General features: G+C 43.7%; 1 pseudogene; it reads right to left on the bottom strand.

Annotated features, from left to right (window-relative positions):
• Positions 1–1773: 1773 nt before the first annotated feature.
• Positions 1774–4934, bottom strand: LOC139374430 (ankyrin repeat domain-containing protein 49-like; annotated as a pseudogene).
• Between the last annotated feature and the right edge of the window lie 1986 nt (positions 4935–6920).

Below are 6920 nucleotides of genomic sequence, written 5' to 3' on the forward strand. Positions count from 1 at the left end.
AACAAGCCCAATGTCTGTAGATTCTGGCTGCTATGATTGGATGGAGCGCAATCAGCGCAGCTGTTTCTCTGCTCATGACTATTCTACCATCTTGTGTTTGTGGGAAAGTGGGCATGTTTGTAATCCAAACCCAACCCTCATGTAAAGTCATGACGAACTCCGTTACACAGATCTCACAAAACTCTGTTTTGGAATATACTGGCTTATATGATCAAAATGATCCTACTTATACTTCAGTCAGTTTTGCCACTGGAATAAACGTTTGACTAATATTGATACTACATAGGCCGTTTTCAACCCGAGAAGTTGGTTATTATATTCAGTTGCACTTTAAAGTTGAGGGTAGCCGAATATGTAAAAAAAAAAAAAAATTAATTAGAAGTTAAACTGTCACGCTCAAAGTTGACCCTCAGAGTAGGCTGAAGTTGCCCCTAGACAATGATCTTGGGTCAATTCCGCATTGACCCCAATGATGGTTGAGTTGGGATAGAGGGAGGGGAAGCTGATCCTAGATCTGTACATAGGGGAAACGTCACCGCAGAGGATTGACTCTCCTTCTGCTTACCTCTAGTGACCTTTTGATGACCATACTTCCGTCCTTTGTAGCACGGCTGGATAGTGACAGGTCTGACTACCCATTTTAAGATCAAATAATAGGTGATCAAGGTGATCTTATCAAAAACAACCACAAGTTGCCATAACATGGGACAGCACTTCATCCCAAGCGAGTTTGAAACACCGCCGTTTGGGCACTATGCTTTTTGAATTGACTGTGCGCAGGGCGTAGGCACACTTTAGACATCTTCTCATGGACATCCCGGGGGAAAACAAACATTTGGAAATTAACGCGGTTCTGAATAATGTCCTCGGGTTGGGTTTGGTTAAGCGCTATCAAAATGATGGCCCTTATTTTTAAAGGGAGATGGGACATTCAAAGGCATTAAGTGAAAACATACCTGGTCCAATGTATACTGATTGTATTTGTATTTCTACAGCGAGCACGGATGACATTTGGATGACTAACAAATGAGCTGTAACCATGGCATTAAAATGAATAATTATTTTTCTAATGGCCATAACACTCGACAATCAATTCAATAGATGAGTTGAATACAGCCCAAATGCTCAGAAACCAATGAAAAACATTACTCCAGCACACTCTATTTAGCCTGGAACCCAAACTGATCTCCTTCATTTCACAATATTAGTCATCCCACCGTTGAAACCCATTTGAGCCTGCGTCTGTAATGACGGACATTCAAAAAAATAAATGTATGTCAGCAATTGGATGAGTTGGATCACCTTCGACCAATCACAAGATGACCTAATCCAAAGTACAGTGTCTGACGGTGTGGGTTTCCATGCTAAAATCTCCCCGTTTCTGAGAGGATGCTAATTGGACCAGTTCATTTCAACCCATTCCAAGTACACGGATATTAGGGTCTGCATCCCAAATGGCACCCTAATTCCCTTACATAGTGCACTGGTTTTGACCAGGGAAGGGTCCAAAAGTAGTGCACTATGTACAGAATATGTTGGCATTTGGGACAAATAAAGCGTGCAGAGGACACATAAGAGAAACTGTCATCATACTGATAATTGATGTTTCCTCCCAGGACTGCAAAGAAAGACAATGTGGTGGTGTACATGACTGTTCATATGTTCATAAGACACTTCTTGGAACACTATCTTCTCTTCCATGAAGTCCCCTGGGTAGAGGGAAAGGAGGGCTGATGTATGTGTGTGTGGGGGGGGTGGGGGGGTGGGGGGGGGTCACCGGGGAGACAGCACGCTGTTACAGTTCTCCGCCATCTCAAACAGGAAGTCATGCGGTCCACTTCGGCTAGTGATTTCACTGGCCTTCTCCTAGCTTTTGCTCTGAAGCTCCGCCTTGATGGAGCACAGCGATAGGAGGAACTCCAGCGTGTGGGCGGAGCCCTGTCCAGGGTGGGAGGCAGCTAGGTGGAGCGCTGTGAGGCCACCGTTGGGCTGGGCGTACAGCTCCGCCCCTTGGCTCAACATGAGGGCTGCGGTGGCGCCGTGGCCCCAGCGACAGGCGCCGTGTAGGGGCGTCCAGCCGTCGGCAGTGCGGGAGTTAACTTCGGTGCCCGCTGGCAGCAGGGTAGAGGCCGTGGCGGCGTGGCCTCCGTAGGCCGCATGGTGCAACGAAGTATAGCCGTCCTCGTCCTGGCAATGCGCAAGCAAGGGGTCAACCGAGAGCAGCCGCTTGACCGTCGGCAGCTTAAAGAGGCAGAGAGAATATTTGCATTTTAACTGACCTTTATCGAACTCTTCAACATATCATGAAACAGCCGAAAGGCAGATGCATTTCATAAAAATCTGTTCTTGCCTCTGGATTCCCTGAGAGATGGAGATTTAAAGTTATTTCTGCACAGTTTTGACAGGGGGAACAAACAAGAGCTCTAGAGAATTATCTTTCTCCCTCCCCTCCCCCCTTCCATTTGTTAAAATCTCACCACCTCTCTGGCTGTGGGCGATACCAGTGAGACACATCATGACACACGCACAAACAAGGACACACACAGTAATCCAAAGCTTACCGCTCTGTTCTGTTCCAATCTTAAGCAAGTGATCTCACAGCTCATGCTCAGTCACTTTTACACCACTTTGGATTTGAACAAACCTTTCTATACATATTGGCCCATGATATCAAACTCTTCCAGTGACGAAGAAAATGGACGTCTCATGATAGGCTGTGGTGTGCAAAATAGGTCAACTATGAGCACCTGATGACCAGCTCCAGGATAGCAGGGTCAACGCCAAAACTTGTTGTACACTTTTAATAAAGCTTTTCACGGTCACAGGTCTCTCTGGGTAAACTGCAAATTATTAAGTAAACATTCATTCATAATTCATACTTGTTGTCAGCATTTTTCTTTCCATGACTGGCCAAAACTTGTTTTCTCATGGCTCTCTCTTGTCCCTCTGCAGCAGACATATGGTGAGCAATATGTTTGGAATATCAAATCCCAATTAAATCACAGTATCGAATCAGCAACACATAGAATCGTGCGAATCACAATACATATCATATTGGCACCTAAGTATCATGAAAACATTGTATCGCGAGGTCCCTGGCAATTCCCAGCCCTAGTGCGTCACACTCCCTCTGTTATTCTCCGCCACCCACAGCATCAGCTTCTCCTCCTTCTGCTGATACCAGTCTTCACTCCCCCCTCCTCCTCCTCCTGCTGATACCAGTCTTCACTCCCCCCCCCCCTCCTCCTCGTCTCCCATGCTCCGCGGGGGATCAGGTGGTCGTGGGTCTTCAGCAGTTCCAGCTGGTTAAAGCGCTCTGGGAACTCGTCCACAATGTACTAACTGCCCATGCACACTCACAGCCAACTCAGTGGCTGCTGATATAGAGAGGAGATATCAGGTCATTTGTATTAATTATCAACAACTTAATTAACTGCAGAGAAAAAGAGAGCGATCGAACAACACAACAATATTTATCAACATCGTAATTAGGCTCCTGTGAGAAAGACCGACAGCTACTTTTTAGTAAGGGATCCAACATGACTGATCAAAACAAGTCTGAACAATAATATCAAGGTGTAGGTCCCGTTTCATGAGCTGAAATAGAAGATCAGAGATTTCACGTTGAATAAAGGAATATGTGAACATTTTGACTTCTGAACCTAGATATTCACCATGTTCGACAGAACACAAGTATAATGACACCAATGTCTGTATCATGTACGGCTCAGAGATCGAAGGGGCTTAGAGGAGGAATGTATAGGTCTAAAAAGGGCCTAAAATTGCCACTTTCATCATGATTTTCTCCCAAACTTGTTTGTGATACAAGTGTAAAAATTATGTCAAACATCCTTCCTCCCAATGTTACTATGTGAGAATTGCCAGAACAATCTGACTTAACAAATATATTTTTGACCTATGCTGGTGTGGAATTTTTATTTAACTAGGCAAGTCAGTTAAGAACAAATTCTTATTTTCAATGACGGCTGGGGGCAGCTCAGGGATTTGAACTTGCATCCTTCCGGTTACTAGTCCAACGCTCTAACCACTAGGCTACGCTGCCACCCCAATTCCCCCCCCAATTCATTCAAAGTATTTTGTCCCCCTTTAATGTTTGGAATAGGCCCCTGTAGTCATGGAAATGTTGCATTGAAAGTTGGGAAGCGCAGAGAAAATATATCAAGTTGTTAATGCTTAATGACTACACTAAGTGTAGAGCAGTGGTTCCCAAACTTTTTATAGTCCCGTACCCCTTCAAACATTCAACCTCCAGCTGAGTACCTCCTCTACCACCGGGGTCAGCTCACTCTCAAATGTTGTTTTTTTGCCATCATTGTAAGCCTGCCACACACACACACTATATGATGTGTTTATTAAACATAAGAATGAGTGTGAGTGTTTGTCACAACCCGGCTCGTAGGAATTGACCAAGAGCTCTTATAGGATCAGGGCACAAATATTAATATAATAATAATCAATAATTTTGCTCTCTAATTAGCCATCTTACATATAAAACCTTATTTGTGAATAACTCACCACAGGTTAATGAGAAGGGTGTGCTTGAAAGGATGCACATAACTCTGCAATGTTGGGTTGTATTGGAGAGTGTCTCAGTCTTAAATAATTTTCCACACACAGTCTGTGCCTGTATTCGTTGTCATGTTAGTGAGGGCTGAGAATCCACTCTCGCATAGGTACATGGTTGCAAAGGGAATCAGTGTCTTAACAGCGCGATTTGCCAAGGCAAGAAACTCAGAGCGCTCCCTATTCAGAAATCTGGCAGTGGCTTCTGATTAAATTACATTTTCACAGAACAGCTTGTTGCAATTTTGATGAGGCTCTCTAGTTCAGATATCGGTAAGTGGACTGGAGGCCAGATATGAAAGGGATGACGAATCCTGTTTGTGTCGTCCGTTTTGGGAAAGTACCTGCATAATTGCGCATCCAGCTCACTCAGGTGCTTCACTATATCACATTATTTACATTGTCCGTAAGCTTGAGTTCATTTGCACACAAATAATCATACAATGATGGAAAGACCTGTGTGATGTCCTTGTTAATGCAGACAGAAAAGAGCTCCAACTTCTTAATCATAGCCTCAATTTTGTCCCGCACATTAAATGTAATTGTGGAGAGTCCCTGGAATCCTAGATTCAGATCATTCAGGCAAGAAAAAACATCACCCAGATAGACCAGTTGTGTGAGAAACCAACAAAACAAGTGCAAGTGGTCAGACAAGTGAAAAGTATGGTCAGTAAAGAAAACCTTAAGCTCGTCTCTCAATAAAAAAAAAAACGTGTCAATACTTTGCCCCTTGATAACCAGCACACTTCTGTATGTTGTAAAAGCGTTACATGGTCGCTGCCCATATCATTGCATAATGCAGAAAATACACAAGAGTTCAGGGGCCTTGCTTTAAGAAAGTTAACCATTTTCACTGTAGGGTCCAAAATGACATTCAAGCTGTCAGGCATTCCCTTGGCAGCCAGAGCCTCTCGGTGGATGCTGCAGTGGACCCAAGTGGCGTTGGGAGCAACTGCTTGCAACTGCTTACCACTCCACTATGTCTCCCTGTCATGGCTTTTGCGTCATCAGTACAGATACCAACACATCTTGACCACCAAAGTCCATTTGATGTCACAAAGCTGTCCAGTACTTTAAAAATATCATATAATGTTGTCCTGGTTTCCAGTGGTTTGCAGAAGAGGATGTCTTCCATAATTTACCCCCCATAAACGTAACGGACAATAACGAGGAGCTGTGCGTGGCCCGCCACATCTGTTGACTCAGCTGTAACGCATATAATTCACCGGCTTGTAAGTGAAGCAGTAATTGTTTCAAAACATCTCCTGCCATGTCACTGATGCATCGTGAAACAGTGTTGTTTGATGGAGGCCTTGTCTGTATAGTTTTTTTTAGCCTTTCTCCCAGCATTGTCCCAGCCATATCTGCAGTAGCAGGAAGAATTAAGTTCTCCACAATAGTATGGGGCTTGCCTGTCCTAGCCACTCGGTAGCTCACCATATCAGACGCTTCTAGCCCCTTCTTATTAATGGTATCTGTTGCTTTTATTTTTGTCTTACTACTTGACAGTCATCTTTATTCTCACTCAAAAAACTCCCTTGGCTTATTTTTCAAATTGTAAGATTTGTTTCTAAATGTCTGCACAAGAGTGAAGGTTTCCCGCGAGAGAGTAACGTTTAATGTGTTTGAATGTTAATTATTTGACTAGGCTACCTGAATTTTACATTTGTGTTGTTATTTCGCTGAACACTAGATGGTTTAATTTTAGTTCTCAGTGAAACGAGGCTACTCAGGCGAGAAAAAAACCTCACCCAACTGTATAGCCCCATTGGAAAATATAAATGTACTGTTTGAAAATGTGAAGATTTTTTTTATTTTTAATAAAAAATAAATATATATTGTTTAAAAAGTATGTTTTGGCGTACCCCCGAAGGCATTTTTGGCTTACCACCCGATGACATTGCGCGTACCCCAGTTGGGGAATACCTGCTGTAGAGAGTGTGCAAGAGAGAAAGAAGAGAGCGTGCGTGTCACGAATGTCGTCAGGGAAATGACCGGACCAAGGTGCAGCATGGTGAGTGTACATTTCTCTTTATTATAAATGTCGTGACGCTTACTAGGGCTATACAGGCCACTAACAAAGTCAACTACCCACAAATACCCAAAGGAAAAAAGGCTGCCTAAGTATGATACCCAATCAGAGACAACGATAGACAGCTGTCCCTGATTGAGAACCATACCCGGCCAAAACATAGGAACAGAAAACATAGAAATAAAGAAACTAGAATGCCCACCCTAGTCACACCCTGGCCTATCCAAAATAGAGAATAAAAGCCTCTCTATGGCCAGGGTGTGACAGTGCGAGAGAGAAAGAAAGATCAAGAGAGAGGAAAGAG

The sequence above is a fragment of the Oncorhynchus clarkii genome, chromosome 19 (assembly GCF_045791955.1).
Source record: "Oncorhynchus clarkii lewisi isolate Uvic-CL-2024 chromosome 19, UVic_Ocla_1.0, whole genome shotgun sequence".
NCBI lineage: Eukaryota > Metazoa > Chordata > Actinopteri > Salmoniformes > Salmonidae > Oncorhynchus > Oncorhynchus clarkii.